Source organism: Mustela nigripes, chromosome 12, assembly GCF_022355385.1.
Source record: "Mustela nigripes isolate SB6536 chromosome 12, MUSNIG.SB6536, whole genome shotgun sequence".
NCBI lineage: Eukaryota > Metazoa > Chordata > Mammalia > Carnivora > Mustelidae > Mustela > Mustela nigripes.
Genome location: NC_081568.1, coordinates 109,214,545 through 109,229,773, shown reverse-complemented (window position 1 = coordinate 109,229,773; position 15,229 = coordinate 109,214,545).

Genomic DNA, 15,229 nt, shown 5'->3' with positions numbered 1-15,229 from the left:
CTAGATGGCTTTGATGATATTGAGGTATGTGCCCTCTATCCCTACACTTTGAAGAGTTTTGATCTGGAAGGGATGCTGTACTTTGTCAAATGCTTTTTCAGCATCTATTGAGAGTATCATATGGTTCTTGTTCTGTCTTTTATTGATTTTGGGGATGTTGAACCAACCTTGCAGCCCTGGAATAAATCCCACTTGGTCATGGTGAATAATCCTTTTAATGTACTGTTGAATCCTGTTGGCTAGTATTTTGGTGAGAATTTTCACATCTGTGTTCATCAAGGATATTGGTCTATAGCTCTCTTTTTTGATGGGATCCTTGTCTGGTTTTGGGATCAAGGTGATGCTGGCCTCATATAATGAGTTTGAAAGTTTTCCATCCATTTCTATTTTTTGGAACAGTTTCAGGAGAATAGGAATTAGTTCTTCTTTAAATATTTGGTAGAATTCCCCCGGGAAGCCGTCTGGCCCTGGGCTTTTGTTTGTTTGGAGATTTTTAATGACTGTTTCAATCTCCTTACTGGTTGGATCTGTTCAGGTTTTCTATTTCCTCCTGGTTCAATTGTGGTAGTTTATATGTCTCTAGGAATGCATCCATTTCTTCCAGATTATCAAATTTGTTGCTGTAGAGTTGCTTATGTTCTTATAATTGTTCATATTTCTTTGGTGTTTGTTGTGCTCTCTCCTCTTTCATTCATGATTTTATTTATTTGGGTCCTTTCTCTTTTTTGAGAAGTCTGGCCGGGGTTTTTCAATCTTATAATTCTTTCAAAGAACCAGCTCCTGGTTTTGTTGATTTGTTCTATTGTATTTTTTGTTTCTATTTCATTGATTTCTGCTCTGATATTTATGATTTCTCTTCTACTGCTGGGTTTAGGCTTTCTTTGTTGTTCTTTCTCCAGATCCTTTAGGTGTAGGGTTAGGTTGTGTACCTGAGACCTTTCTTGTTTCTTCAGAAAGGCTTGTACCAGTATATATTTTCCTCTCAGAACTGTCTTTACTGTGTCCCACAGATTTTGAACCGTTGTGTTTTCATCTCATTTGTTTCCATGAATTTTTTCAATTCTTCTTTAATTTCCTGGTTGACCCATTCATTTTTTAGAAGGACGATGTTTAGTCTCCATGTATTTGGGTTCTTTCCAAATTACCTCTTGTGATTGAGTTCTAGCTTCAGAGCACTATGGTCTGAAAATATGCAGGGAATGATCCTAATCTTTTGATACCTATTGAGACCTGATTTATGACCCAAGATGTGATCTATTCTGGAGAAGTTCCATGTGAACTAAAGAAGAATGTATATTCTGTTGCTTTGGGTGGAATGTTCTGAATATATCTGTGATGTCTATCTGGTCCAGTGTGTCATTTAAGTCCTTTATTTCCTTGTTGATCTCTTGCTTAGATAATCTGTCCATTTCAGTGAGGAGAGTGTTAATGTCCCCTAATATTATTGTATTATTGTCTATGTATTTCTTTGATTGTTATTTATTGGTTTATATAGTTGGCTTCTCCCATCTTAGGGGCATTAGGGATATTTAAAATTGTTAGGTCTTCTTGTTGGACAGACCCTTTGAGTATGATATAGTGTCCTTCCTCATATCTTATTATAGTCTTTGGCTTAAAATCTAATTGATCTAATATAAGGATTGCCACCCAGCTTTCTTCTGATGTCCATTAGCATTGTAAATTGTTTTCCATCCCCTCACTTTAAATCTGGAGGTGTCTTTGGGTCTATAATGAGTTTCTTGTTATATTGTTGGGTTTTGTATTTTTATCCATTCTGATACTGTGCATCGTTAGCCCATTAACGTTCAGGGTAAGTATTGAGAGATATGAATTTAGTGCCATTGTATTGCCTGTAAGGTGACTGTTACTGTATATTGTCTCTGTTTCTTTATGATCTACTACTTTTAGGGTCTCTCTGCTTAGAGGACCCCTTTCAATATTTCCTGTAGAGCTGGTTTGGTGTTTGCAAATTCTTTCAGTTTTTGTTTGTCCTGGAAGCCTTTTATCTCTCCTTCTATTTTCAATGATAGCCTAGCTGGATATAGCATTCTTGTCTGCATGTTTTTCTCGTTTAGTGCTCTGAATATATCATATCAGTTCTTTCTGGCCTGCCAGGTCTCTGTGGATAGATCTGCTGCCAATCTAATGTTTTTACCCTTTTATGTTACAGACTTCTTTACCTGGGATGCTTTCAGGATTTTCTCTTTGTCGCTAAGACTTGTAAATTTTACTATCAGGTGACGAGGTGTGAACCGATTTTTAATGATTTTGAGGGGCGTTCTTAGCCTCTCCTGGATTTTGATGTTTGTTCCCTTTGCCATATTAGGGAAATTCTCTACAATAATTCCCTCTGATATACCTTCTACTCCTCTCTCTCTTTCTTCTTCTTCTAGAATCCCAATTATTCTAATGTTGTGTCATCTTATGGTGTCACTTATCTCTCAAATTCTGTCCTTGTGATCCAGTATTTATTTGTCTCTCTTTTGCTCAGCTTCTTTATTCTCTGTCATTTGGTCTTCTATGTCACTAATTCTTTCCTCTGTCTCATTTATCCTAGCAGTAAGGGCTCCAATTTTTATTGCACCTCATTCATAGCTTTTTTTGATATCAACTTGGTTAGATTTTAGTTCTTTTATTTCTTCAGAAAGGGCTTTTATATATCTGGAGAGGGTGTCTCCAATATCTTCTATGCCTTTTTCGAGCCCAGCTAGAACCTTGAGAATCATCATTCTGAACTCTAGATCTGCCATATTACCAATGTCCGTATTGATTAGGTCCCCAGCCTTCGGCACTGCCTCTTGTTCTTTTTTTTTTTTTTTGTGGTGAGTTTTATCCTTGTCATTTTTGCCAGATAAGATTTGCTTTCTCTTCCGCTGGAATTCCACTGTTCTCCTTGGTGAGTGAAGTCGGTCTTGGCTGTTTCTTGTTGATCTTCTGGGAGAGAGGCCTGTTGTAGTGATTCTCAGGTGCTTTGTCCCAGGTGGAATTGCACCACCCTTACCAGGGGCCGGGCTAAGTAACCACTCCGGTTTGCTTTCAGGAGCTTTTGTTCCCTGAGCACTTTCTGTAGAGTTCAGAGGACGGGAATGAAGATGGCGGCCTCCCAATCTCCGGCCTGGAGGAGCGGAGAGCTCGGGGTCCTGCTCCTCAGTGCGCCTTCAGAGAAAAGCGCCCAACCGCCCCCATCTCCCTGGCCTCTGGTTGCACTTGTAGGAAAGCAGTCAACTTCTTGCACTTGGAGAAAAGCGCCTGGTCGCTTCCATCTCCGTGGCCTCCTGCCACACTCTGAGCTCACCCAGCCTGTGACAAGTTCAAGGTAACCCCGAGCTGAGAACTCACTCCTTGGCTTTTCACTGTAGCCAGCTTCCCCACTCTAATACCTGTGAGCTCTGCGACACTCAGATACCCCCAGTCCTTCTGTGACCCCACAGGACCTGGGGTTATGCTGACCCTGCATGGGCTTCCCCCCTGGTTTAGCTTCTGGAGCAATGTCCCTCAGTGGAGCAGACTTTTAAAAGTCCTGATTTAGTGCTCCGTTGCTCCACCACTTGCCGGGAGCTGGCCTCTCCCCCGAGGTCTATCTTCCCGTTGCTTTGGATTCACTTCTCCACCGGTCCTACCTTTCAGAAAGTGGTCGATTTTCTGTTTCTAGAATTGCTGTTCTTCTTCTCTTCGATCTCCTGTTGGATTTGTAGGTGTTTGCAATGGTTTGATAAGCTATCAAGCTGATCTCCTCCTACCTGATATCATCTCAGCCTCTACTTCTCCAGCATCTTGACTCCTCCCCACCTTGCTGTGTATCTTAAAAGTGAAAACTTGTAAAACTCTGTTTCAGGAAGTGAATAATAAAGACCATTGTATATGATTTTTAAGGGTGAGAGGGGGACCAAGAACTGATCTTTATTTCATTCCTTCCATGGAACTGCTTCTTCTCTGGGAGCAAATGTTGGCATTTAAAGCAGTTACATTTTAAACACTTAAATCAGAGGCTTTGCAATTTACATATTCCATATATAACACAATAGTCTGGGGACAGTTAAAAATTTCTTGACTGAAGAAAGGTATTCTGTTTAAGGATTTTGAGATACTCTCTTGAAGAAGTCAGGAAATTAACCTCTAGCAATTAAGCAAAAGAGAGAATATCTAAGCTGCCAACATTATTGGATTCAGAGACTTCTTTGGCCATATCTTACCAAATTTATAATGTCAAAAGTGTCATATTATGAACATATACATACATATATTAATGTGTTTATATATATGCTCTAATGGACATGTATTCATACATACATATATATTTGTCTCTAATACCTAAATGATATGATCATTTCCTAATTTGAAAATTACAGCCAAAGTATAGTACCAATCTTTTCTTAGCCTTATATATTTAGTAGTTATAACTATCTGTTAGATGAAGAAAAACTGGAAAATTTTTTAAAATTAAAAAAAAGGAAAAATTGTAAAGGAGTGGGGGATGACATAACTGGGTGATGGACATTAATGGGGACACGATGTAATAAGCATTGGGTTATATACAAGTGATGAATCACTGAACTATACCTTTGAAACTAATAATACACTATATGTTAATTAATTAAATTTAAATAAAATTAAATTAATAAGGAGAAAAAAATTTACTTTCAGATTAAAAATTTGTATTGATCTTATTTTATAGAAATAATTACTTAGAAAAAAATAAGAAAATAAGATAATACAGAAAATTGATAGAGGAAAAGAAAGATCATTAGTAATCCCACCAATTAGTGATAGTATTATGAAAAGCTTGCCAATCTTTGTTAACTTTAATATGCTTATGAAGTTATGCATAGCAATATGAAGTTATGAGAAATATACTTTTGAAATCAACTCTTTATATATTAGCATATATATACATAGGCTTACATATATAGATATACATGAATTTTAATATATATATATTTATATATATACATTATACACACACACACACGCATGGAAACATATACATACTCATAAGTGTTTCATGGTGAAACACTTTGTTTTCAGGTAGTGTGCTAAGGAACCATAAAAATCCACTTCTCAAAAATATCAGCAAAAAAATAAATAAATAAAAATTTTTGTCAAACTTGACTTTTCTTGGAACTAACCAAAGGCTTGCAACAATTTGAGGAAAACAGCTTAATATTGGGAAGAACAACCAACTTAGTACTGTTCTAACTTGCCCTGTTCCTTCCTCTTCTGAGCTCAATCATGTCCTTGAGAAACATCCTTGAAACCAGGCAGCTGTGAAAATCAGAGGCTTAATAGTCACTGAAGGGGCCAAAATAGATTTGACATATTCCAAAAGTCTTATCCTCTGATTTTTTAAGTATTTTTATTTTATTTTCATTTTTATTTTAAGTATTATTATTATTTTGTCTGACAGTCTCCAGAAATATTCTTTTTCAGGGCTACCTGAGTTATTTTCTCACTCAGAACATACTCAGTGGGAAAAGTCCCAACTCCAGGGCATTCGTTGAAATATTTTATCAATTATTTAATATTTACAATATTTAATATTGTGGATGCCTGAGACAATGGAAATTTGGATATTAACCATGATGGAGAATATATATGTATATATCTTAGAATGCTTTTAGTCTATAGCAAAAATTGAAGAGAATTGACAAGATGACAATATTGAGTCTTACAATTCATGGAACTGTATGTCTCTTCATTTATTTAGCTCTTCTTTATCTCCTTAATAAAGTTTTAGTGTTTTTTATTTATTCTTCAGCACTGTACATTTTAATGCCATTCTTATTTTCTTTTTTCAATTTATTTATTATTTTTAAAAAAGTATTATGTTCAATTAGCCAGCATATAATACATCATTAGTTTTGATGTGGTGTTCAGTTGTCGGGGACTGCCTCTGGCTGGGAAAGTCCCCACCATTACAAGATGGCGCTTGGCTCACTGCCAGCAAAATACGCTGCTAGTAAACAACGAACATTCTGGTGAAGCTCACCTAAAGGAGGACATAGTCATTGGCTATTTCAAATTTAACCAGCATAGTAACAGGACTCTCATTGGCTCTCCCCATTGCTTGGCCCCTTATTGGTCACCCTGCTGCATATAAGCTAAGGAAGTTGACGAAATAAACAAATGAAGCATTAACACCATACCAGGCTGATTGCCGTTCTTGCGGGCCGAGGGCGATGTTCAGTGATTCATTAGTTGCATATGACACCCAGAGCTCATCACAACATGTACCCTCTTTAATACCCATCATGGTTACCCCATCCCCTACCTCCCTCCCTTCTGTAACCCTCCATTTGATTCCCGGAGTCCAGAGTCTCTCATGGTTTGTCTTCCTCTCTGATTTCTTCTCATTCACTTTTTCTTCCCTTCCCCTGAGGTCCTCCACACTATTCTTATGTTACACATATGAGTGAAACCATTTGATAATTGTCTTTCTCTGCTTCGAATTCTTTCACTTAGTTTAATCCCCTCCAGTTCCATCCATATTGATACAAATTGTAGGTATTCATCCATTCTGATGGCTGAGTAATATTCCATTGTATTTATGAACCACATCTTCTTTATCAATTCATCTGTTGAAGGACATCTTGGCTCCTTCCACAGTTTGGCTGTTGTGGACATTGCTGCTATGAACATTGGGGTACATGTGCCCCTTCTTTTCACTACATCTGTATCTTTGGGGTAAATACCTAGTAGTGCTATTGCCGGGTCATAGGGTAGCTCTATTTTTTACATCTTGAGGGACCTCCATACTGTTTTCCAGAGTGGCTATACCAGCTTGCATTCCCATCAACAGTGTAAGAGGGTCCCCCTTTCTAGAAAAACTCACCAATATTCATTGTTTCCTGCCTTATTAATTTTTGCCATTCTAACTGGTATAAGGTGGTGTCTCACTGTGGTTTTTTTTTTTTTAAAGATTTTATTTATTTATTTGACAGAGAGAGATCACAAGTAGGCAGAGAGGCAGGCAGAGAGAGAGAAAGGGAAACAGGCCCCCTGCTGAGCAGAGAGCCCGATGCGGGACTCGATCCCAGGACCCTGAGATCATGACCTGAGCTGAAGGCAGCAGCTTAACCCACTGAGCCACCCAGGCGTCCCTCACTGTGGTTTTGATTTCTCTTTCCCTGATGGTTAGTGATGTTGAAAATTTTTTCATTTGTCTGTTAGCCATTTGTTTGTCTTCTTGGGAGAAGTGTCTGTTCATGTCTTCTACCCATTTATTTACTGGATTATTTGGTTTTTTTGGGTATTGAGTTTGAGAAGTTCTTTATAGATCTTGGATACCAGTCCTTTATCTATAGTGTCATTTGCAAATATCTTCTCCCATTCCATGGGTTGCCTCTTACTTTTGTTGACTGTTACCTTCCCTGTGCAAAACCTTTTTATCTTCATGAAGGCCCAGTAGTTCATTTTATCTTTCATTTCCCTTGCCTTTAGAGACGTGTCTTGATAGAGGTCCCTGTGGCTGATGTCGAAGAGGTTACTGCCTATGTTCTGATCTAAGATTTTGATAGATTTAGATCTCACATTTAGGTCTTTCATCCATTTTGAGTTTATTTTTATGTATGGTGTAAGAGAATGGTCCAGTTTCATTCTTCTGCATGTGGCAGATTTTTCCAGCACCATTTATTGAAGAGACTGTCTTTTTTTCATTGGATATTCTTTCCTGCTTTGTCGAAGATTAGTTGCCCATGGAGTTGAGGGTCCATTTCTGTGGTCTGTTCGGTTCCATTGATCTATGTGTCTGTTTTTGTGCCAATACGATGCTGTCTTTATGATCACAGCTTTGTAATACAGCTTGAAAGCAGGCATTTTGATGTCCCAGCTTTGCTTTTCTTTTTGAACAGTCCCCTGGCTATTTGGGGTCTTTTCTGATTCCATACAAATTTTAGGATTTGTTTGTACCAGCTCTGTGAAAAATGTTGATAGTATTTTGATAAGGATTGCATCAAAAAGTAGAATTACAGACCAATATCCCTGATAAACATGGATGCCAAAATACTCAACAATATCCTAGCCAGCAGGATCCAACAGTACATTAAAAAGATTATTCATCATGACCAGGTGGGATTTATTCCTGGGATGCAAGGGTGGTTCAACATTCTCAAATCATTCAACATGATAGATCACATTAACAAAAGAAGAGACAGAAACCATAGGATCCTCTTAATTGATACAGAAAAAAAAGTTTGACAAAATACAGCAGCCTTTCCTGATTAAAACTCTTCAGAATATAGGGATACAGGAAACACACCTCAACATCATAAAAGCCATCTATGAAAAGCCCACAGTGAATATCATTCTCATTGAGGAAAAATGGAGAGCTTTTCCCTTAAGGTCAGGAACATGACAGGGATGCCCACTCTCACCACTTTTTTTCAACATAGTCCTAGAAGTCCTAGCAACAGCATTCAGACAACAAAAGGAAATAAAAGGCATCCAAATTGGTAAAGAAGTCAAACTCTCTCTCTTTGCATTTGACATGATACCGTATGTGGGAAACCCAAAAGACTCCACCCCTAAATTACTAGAACTCATACAGGAATTCAGTAATGTGGCAGGATATAAAATCAATGCACAGAGATCAGTTGCTTTCCTATACACTAACAATGTAACTGTAGAAAGAGAAATTAAGAAATTGATTCCATTTACAATAGCACCAAAAACCATAGATACTTTGGAATAAACCCCAAAGAGGTGAAGGATCTATACTTTAGAAACTACAGAACACATATGAAAGAAATTGAAGACACAAAAAAATGGAAAAAAAATTATACTGAAAAATAAGGATCTGAGATGTATTTTTCTTCCAATTAAAACTGATTATTAAAATAATTTTTCTGAACTAAGAATGAAAAGATCAGTGGTTATATTTTACTCTGATTATTACAGCTATTTTTTGTGCTTGTCAAAAGACATACTTGCTATTGTTAAGTATTATTGATAAACTAAAATTATAATTTTTGAGATAGAATTGACATGCAATTTTGTGTAAGTTTACAGTGTATGACATGTGGGGTGCCTGGGTGGCAAAGTTGGCAAAGCATGGTAATCTTGGAGTTGGCTTAGGTCATGATCTCAGGGTTGTGGGATCATGTCCCATGTCAGGCTCCATGCTCAGCTGAGAGTCTGCTTAGGACTCTCTCTTCCTCTTCCCTGCCCCTCCCCCAACATGCACTCTCTCTCCTCCTCTCTCTCTCTCAAATAAATAAATCTTTGAAAATCTTTGAAAAATAAAGTGTACATTATATTTGATATATTTACACAATGCAATATGATTACCACAATAGCGTTAGCTAACACATATATCAGGTCACATAATTATTATTTTCTTTGTTCATTGATACAAAGTAAGATTTTGTCTCTTAGCAACTTTGAAATTTATAATACAGCATTATTATAATCACTATAATCACTGTGCTGTACATTAGATCTCAGGGATTTATTTGACTGCAATTTGTGGACTAGAACCTTAAACAGCAACTCCCCAATTTCTCCATTCCCCAGCCTTGGTAACTACCGTTCTCCTCTTTGTTTTTACAGATTTGGCTTTTTTAGATATCAAATTTAAATGATATCAGCAGTATTTGTCTTTCTCTGTCTGACTTATCTCATTTAGCATAATTTATTAAGGTCCTTTCCCTATCGTTGCAAATGACAAGATTTCCTTCTTTCTTATGGCTGAATTTTATACCATTCTATATGTAGAGCACATCTAATTTACCCATTCAACAACACAGGTTGTTTTTATTTCTTGGTTATTGTTAATAATACTGCAATGAACATGGGAGTGCAAATATCACTTTGAAATTCTGTTTTCTTTTTCTTTTCCTTTTTTTTTTTAAAAAAAAGAATTATTGCTGGATTATATGACAGTTCTATTTTTAATTTTTTAGCAAATCTTCATAATGTTTTTCATAGTGGCTGAACCAATTTACATTACTACCATCAGTTCACAAAGACCATTTATGACATGTCCATAGCTAATCTCATACACAACAGTGAAAGACTGCAAGTTTTTTCTTTAAGAGCAGAGACATGATAGAGTGCCAACTCCCACCATTCCTATTCAACATAGTAATAGAATTCTTCGGTAGAGAAATTAGTCAAGACAAAAACTAAAAAGCATCCAAATTGAAAAGGAGGAAGTAAAATTGTCATTATTTGCAGATGATATGACCTTATATATAAAAAATCCTAAAGAATCAAGAAATGACAACAAAAGATCTGTTGAACTAATCAACAAATTCACAAAAATTGTAGGATATAAAGTCAGTATATACAGAAATCAGTAGTATTTCTATACACTAAAAACAAAACTTATAAAAATAAATGAAATTATGTTTGAAGAGAAGAGCTTTATTTTAAACAGTTTTCCCCTTTTTTCTTTAAAAAAATTGCATGAGTTCTGCATAAATAGTGTGTTTGGAAAAAATCATTTTCATATATTTATGAGTTCATATATTTATGAGTTTTCTGCAGAAAACATTCATATTTTTATGAAAGTAGTCATTCTTAACCTTATTAATAAATCTTATACTCTATCAACATTCTTCCTCAATAACTCTTGACATTGACATGTACAAATTACATGCTAAAGGTTAACTATATATTAAGGTTAACTATATATTAAGTATTAACTTGAGAAGCCTTGTTCTTGGATCATTAAATATATCTTGATTCAGTATGTATTAAAAAGCAATTAACTTTAGGGGGGCGCCTGAGTGGCTTAGTGGGTTAAAGCCTCTGCTTTCAGCTCAGGTCATGATCCCAGAGTCCTGGGATCGAGCCCCGCATTGGGCTCTCTGCTCAGTGGGGAGCCTGCTTCCCTTCCTCTCTCTCTGCCTGCCTCTGCCTATTTGTGATCTCTCTCTGTCAAATAAATAAAATCTTAAAAAAAAAATACATTAAAAAAAAAAAGTAATTAACTTTATACTTAATACACAGTATGCCAAATATATATTAGTGGACGTCATTACACATTTTCTACTCTTATTTAATATTCAAGTTAATTACAAGCTACTGATTATTTCTAAATTTCCCTGGGTGTTTTTACTTTTTAAAAAAATGTTTTAAGGCACGTGGGTGGTTCAGTTGGATAAGGTCTGCCTTCAGCTTGGATCATGATCCCAGGGTCCTGGGATTGAACCCCACATCAGGGAATCTGCTTTTTCTCCTCCTTCCCATTCATGCTCTCTCTCACTATCTCTTTTTCTCTCAAACATATAAATAAAATTCTAAAAAAATATATTTTATTTATTTATTTATTTGACAGAGATCACAAGTAGGCAGAGAGGCAGGCAGAGAGAAGGGAGGAAGCAGGCTCCCTGCTGAGCAGAGATCCCGAAGTGGGGCTTGATCCCAGGATCCTGGGATCACGACCTGAGCCGAAGAAAGAGGCTTTAACCCACTGAGCCTCCCAGGTGCCCCTAAAAAATATTTTTCATTGTGTTTTATTATATAGTCAGATTATGGTAAAATTGTGATTGTTTATGAAAATGTTCTCTTATTTGTACAGTATGCTTTAATAGTAACTATTTATATCTTTGCATTCAGCTGAAGTTAAAGTAAACAAGGAGATATATGTATAAGAAAAAAAAATCTACTAAATTATGTGAACCAGAAAGATGTTGTTTACTTTGTAGGGACAGATTCCATGGAGAATGCTTGTTCTATTAGGATAAATGAGTAGTGACTCTGTTTTGTCTTCTTTCTTATCATGGGTACTTCATGGATAATATATTGCCTATTGTGGGGTGTTTTTTTTTTAATGTCTCTAAGTTCCAAAACTTATCATTGGAAGATTCTAGTTTCTTTGTTATTTCTTTCCTAGACTGCTGTTTTCTAAATTAAAGGCTCTAAAAATTGCCATTGCAATTATTTCCTCACAAAACTGAAATATAGAGAATATAGTTTAGTTTTGTAAGAATATCACTAGTTTTGATTTTACTGCTGTAATTTAATGTTTTGGTAGAGGAATCAAAAACTTTTAAGTTCTTGGTTTGAGGAAATTTTCAAATGTCATTGAGTGCTGCCGTATCCATTACCATCACTGCTTGTACACTAAGGAAGAGTTCAACAGGAGCCTTTATCCTTATGAATGTTATAATGCAGCTGTATTGGCACAGCGTATATGCTTATCTTAAATTTAAGCATCATATATGCTTATTTATGCAGGGAAATATATCAAATATAATAATATATGTGAATTAGATAACTATTGAAGTCATTAAGATTGTAGAATCAATAAGGATAAAGGATTGATTTCCTATGTTTACATGGGAGACTTGAACTTTAAATCTTGTATGGAAAACTTAAAGGGCACACTATCTTGAAGCAGTAGTTGACAATTTCTGTAAAGGAATAAATGGTCAATATTTTAGTTCTTGTGGCCAAATGACCTCTCTCATATCTACTGAAGTGGGATGTTGTAGCATTAAAACAGCCATCGACAGTATGTAAATTGTGGTCATTTTGTTTCAATAACATTAATAAAAACTCGATGTGGCCATGGGCCACATTTTTTGACCCATGGTTTAGGGAATAGAACTTTTTGGATATGATAATATAACATAAAAGCCTACATTTGAAAACAGCAGAGTAATATATGGTATATTTTGTCTGTTGGAAATTCAAATTCATGAGAGAAAATATAAAGATGTGTTCTTTAAATGAGTGTGCTTGTGTATATTTGTGTTGATTTCAATATTGTAGTTTAGAGAAGATTTAAGGAAACTGAAGAACTGAATACTTTTGAATGACCCATATTCTATATAGTTAATAGAAGACACCCTGTTGTTATATAAATTATTGATCTGTTAGAGAGTATACATTACTTATTTGAATAATCAGGTAATTGAAGGAAAGTAAGATTTGACATCTGTGTAAAAATATCTTCTTTAAAATAAAATTGAATTGTTTTCTCCTGAAAAAAGATGGCTCTCTTACAGCAAATTCCTTTAAGAAGAATCTAGCATAGTCTCCTAGCTAGTAAACTAAGAACTGCTATGGTCCACTGAGAAGAGATAAATCTCTTCCTAGCAGATTTATTGTGAGGATTAAAGAGATATTTAGAGAATCTAATGCAGTGTCTGTCTACAGTTGGTAATTCCGCAGGAAACTAGCTCTCTTCTTTTTTTCCCATTACATTGGGGAAAGATAGTCTATAGACCAAAAAGAAGCAAAAGTTGTTTTTTGTCACATAGCAAAGCAGCAGTATGAACATTGTATTGCTACACTGAATGAAAATGTTAGTATTTCATCTTGGCAAAAAGTGAGTACACTCATGTTCCCATTATATGTCTATTCTTTTGTAAATTTCATTTTATTTTATTATTCTAGTTTTACTTTATTTCTAGCAAAGATACTACTGAATAGTGTCACATGGTTTATCAGGAAAAAATAGACCATTCTTTAACTTCTCCATTGTGAATGTTGATAGCGTTTACTTTGGTCTTATAAAATAATAAAGTTCTAAATATTTTTCAGCAAGGATGATACTGAAGTTAAAAACAAATTAACAATATTTGCATCATTATACATGTGTGAACAGTTTCACAATACAACCAAACAATCTGTCAAGGGATTCCTTTTTTTCATATATAAAAATTCTATTATTTCTAAGTCATTATTTTCTAAAATTTCGCTGTTGATCAAGTCATGCTATAAATATTTGCTTCACAAATGGAGCATAAGTTCCCAATAAAATTTCTTGCTCCCATGTCCACCTGGAGCTTTGAAAACCTTTATATAGCTTTTTCATTAAAAGGAGATTTATATACCCTTCATCATTAGTACCATTTGTATCCCATTTATTTATTCCTCTTTCATTATGTTCATTTTTTTAATAAAATGCACATTTGAAATACAATGTAATATAACTATACACCTACTAGAGTGTCTATAAAAAATCTCAACAAACTGAGGGTTGCTGGGGGGAGGGGGTTTGGGAGAAGGGGGTGGGATTATGGACATTGGGGAGGGTATGTGCTTTGGTGAGTGCTGTGAAGTGTGTAAACCTGGTGATTCACAGAACTGTACCCATGGGGATAAAAATATATGTTTATAAAAAATAAAAAATTTTAAAAAAATTTAAAAACTTACAAAACCAAATTTTTGGTGAGGAAGTAGAGAAATTGAAACCCTCAAATATTACTGGTTGGAAGGATAAAATCAAAAGATATACAATTTGGTAATTTCTTAAAAAGTAAAACCCCAAATCGACAAATAATCCAGTAATTTTACTCTTAGGTAATTGCCAAGGGAACTGAAAATTTATGTGTACAGGAAAAACCACCTTAAAAATCTTTTAGTGGTTTTATTCTTTATCAATATTATTATTATAACTCTCTTCTATTATAACTCATTCTAATAGAAACCTAGAGTGTCTTTATATTATTTTATCTGTGATTGAAAAAGTTATGTCTAAATTATATATAAATGCAATAATTAGATAAGTTAAATAGATTGAAAAATGAACAAAATCACTGGAAAACTGAACAATTTTGGACAGTACACAGACGCTCACCCTGATCATACCATTTATTTTAGTATTAGACTTATTTTAGAATTCATAATGAATTAGTAGACAAATCCCAATAACACAATGGCAGTGGTATAGATCATTCATTAAATTTATTTATTTATTTATTTATTTATTTATTTTTAAATATTTTATTTATTTATTTGACAGGCAGAGATTACAAGTAGGCAGAGAGGCAGGCAGAGAGAGAGAGGAGGAAGCAGGCTTCCTGCTGAGCAGAGAGCCCGATGCAGGGCTCCATCCCAGGACCCTGGGATCATGACCCGAGCCGAAGGCAGAGACTTTAACCCACTGAGCCATCCAGGTGCCCCCATTCTTTAAATTTATGCCAGTTCTCTACAGTTTGTGTAGGAGCAGAATTCTTAAGTGTCTAAATCCAATAAACTTTCATGTTGAGTTCTATTACACAATCACATATGTCAAATGTATTCCCACAGGAGAAGGTGTATTAACTACAAGAAATCATAAAGCTCTTATATTTAACACCACTGCAAAATTTCTGAAATCACATTTTTAACCCGGATAGACTTTCTAGGTATCCTCTTTGCAGCAATTTCATGAGAACTGATGGTATGGAAATTTCAGCAGCTGGTTTTTTTTTTTTTTTTAATTTAGCACTAAGAACACATTGCCTGAAGCTTCCTTTGTTTTCTCAGCAAGCCTTCAAGAGCAAAGTCTATTAGATTT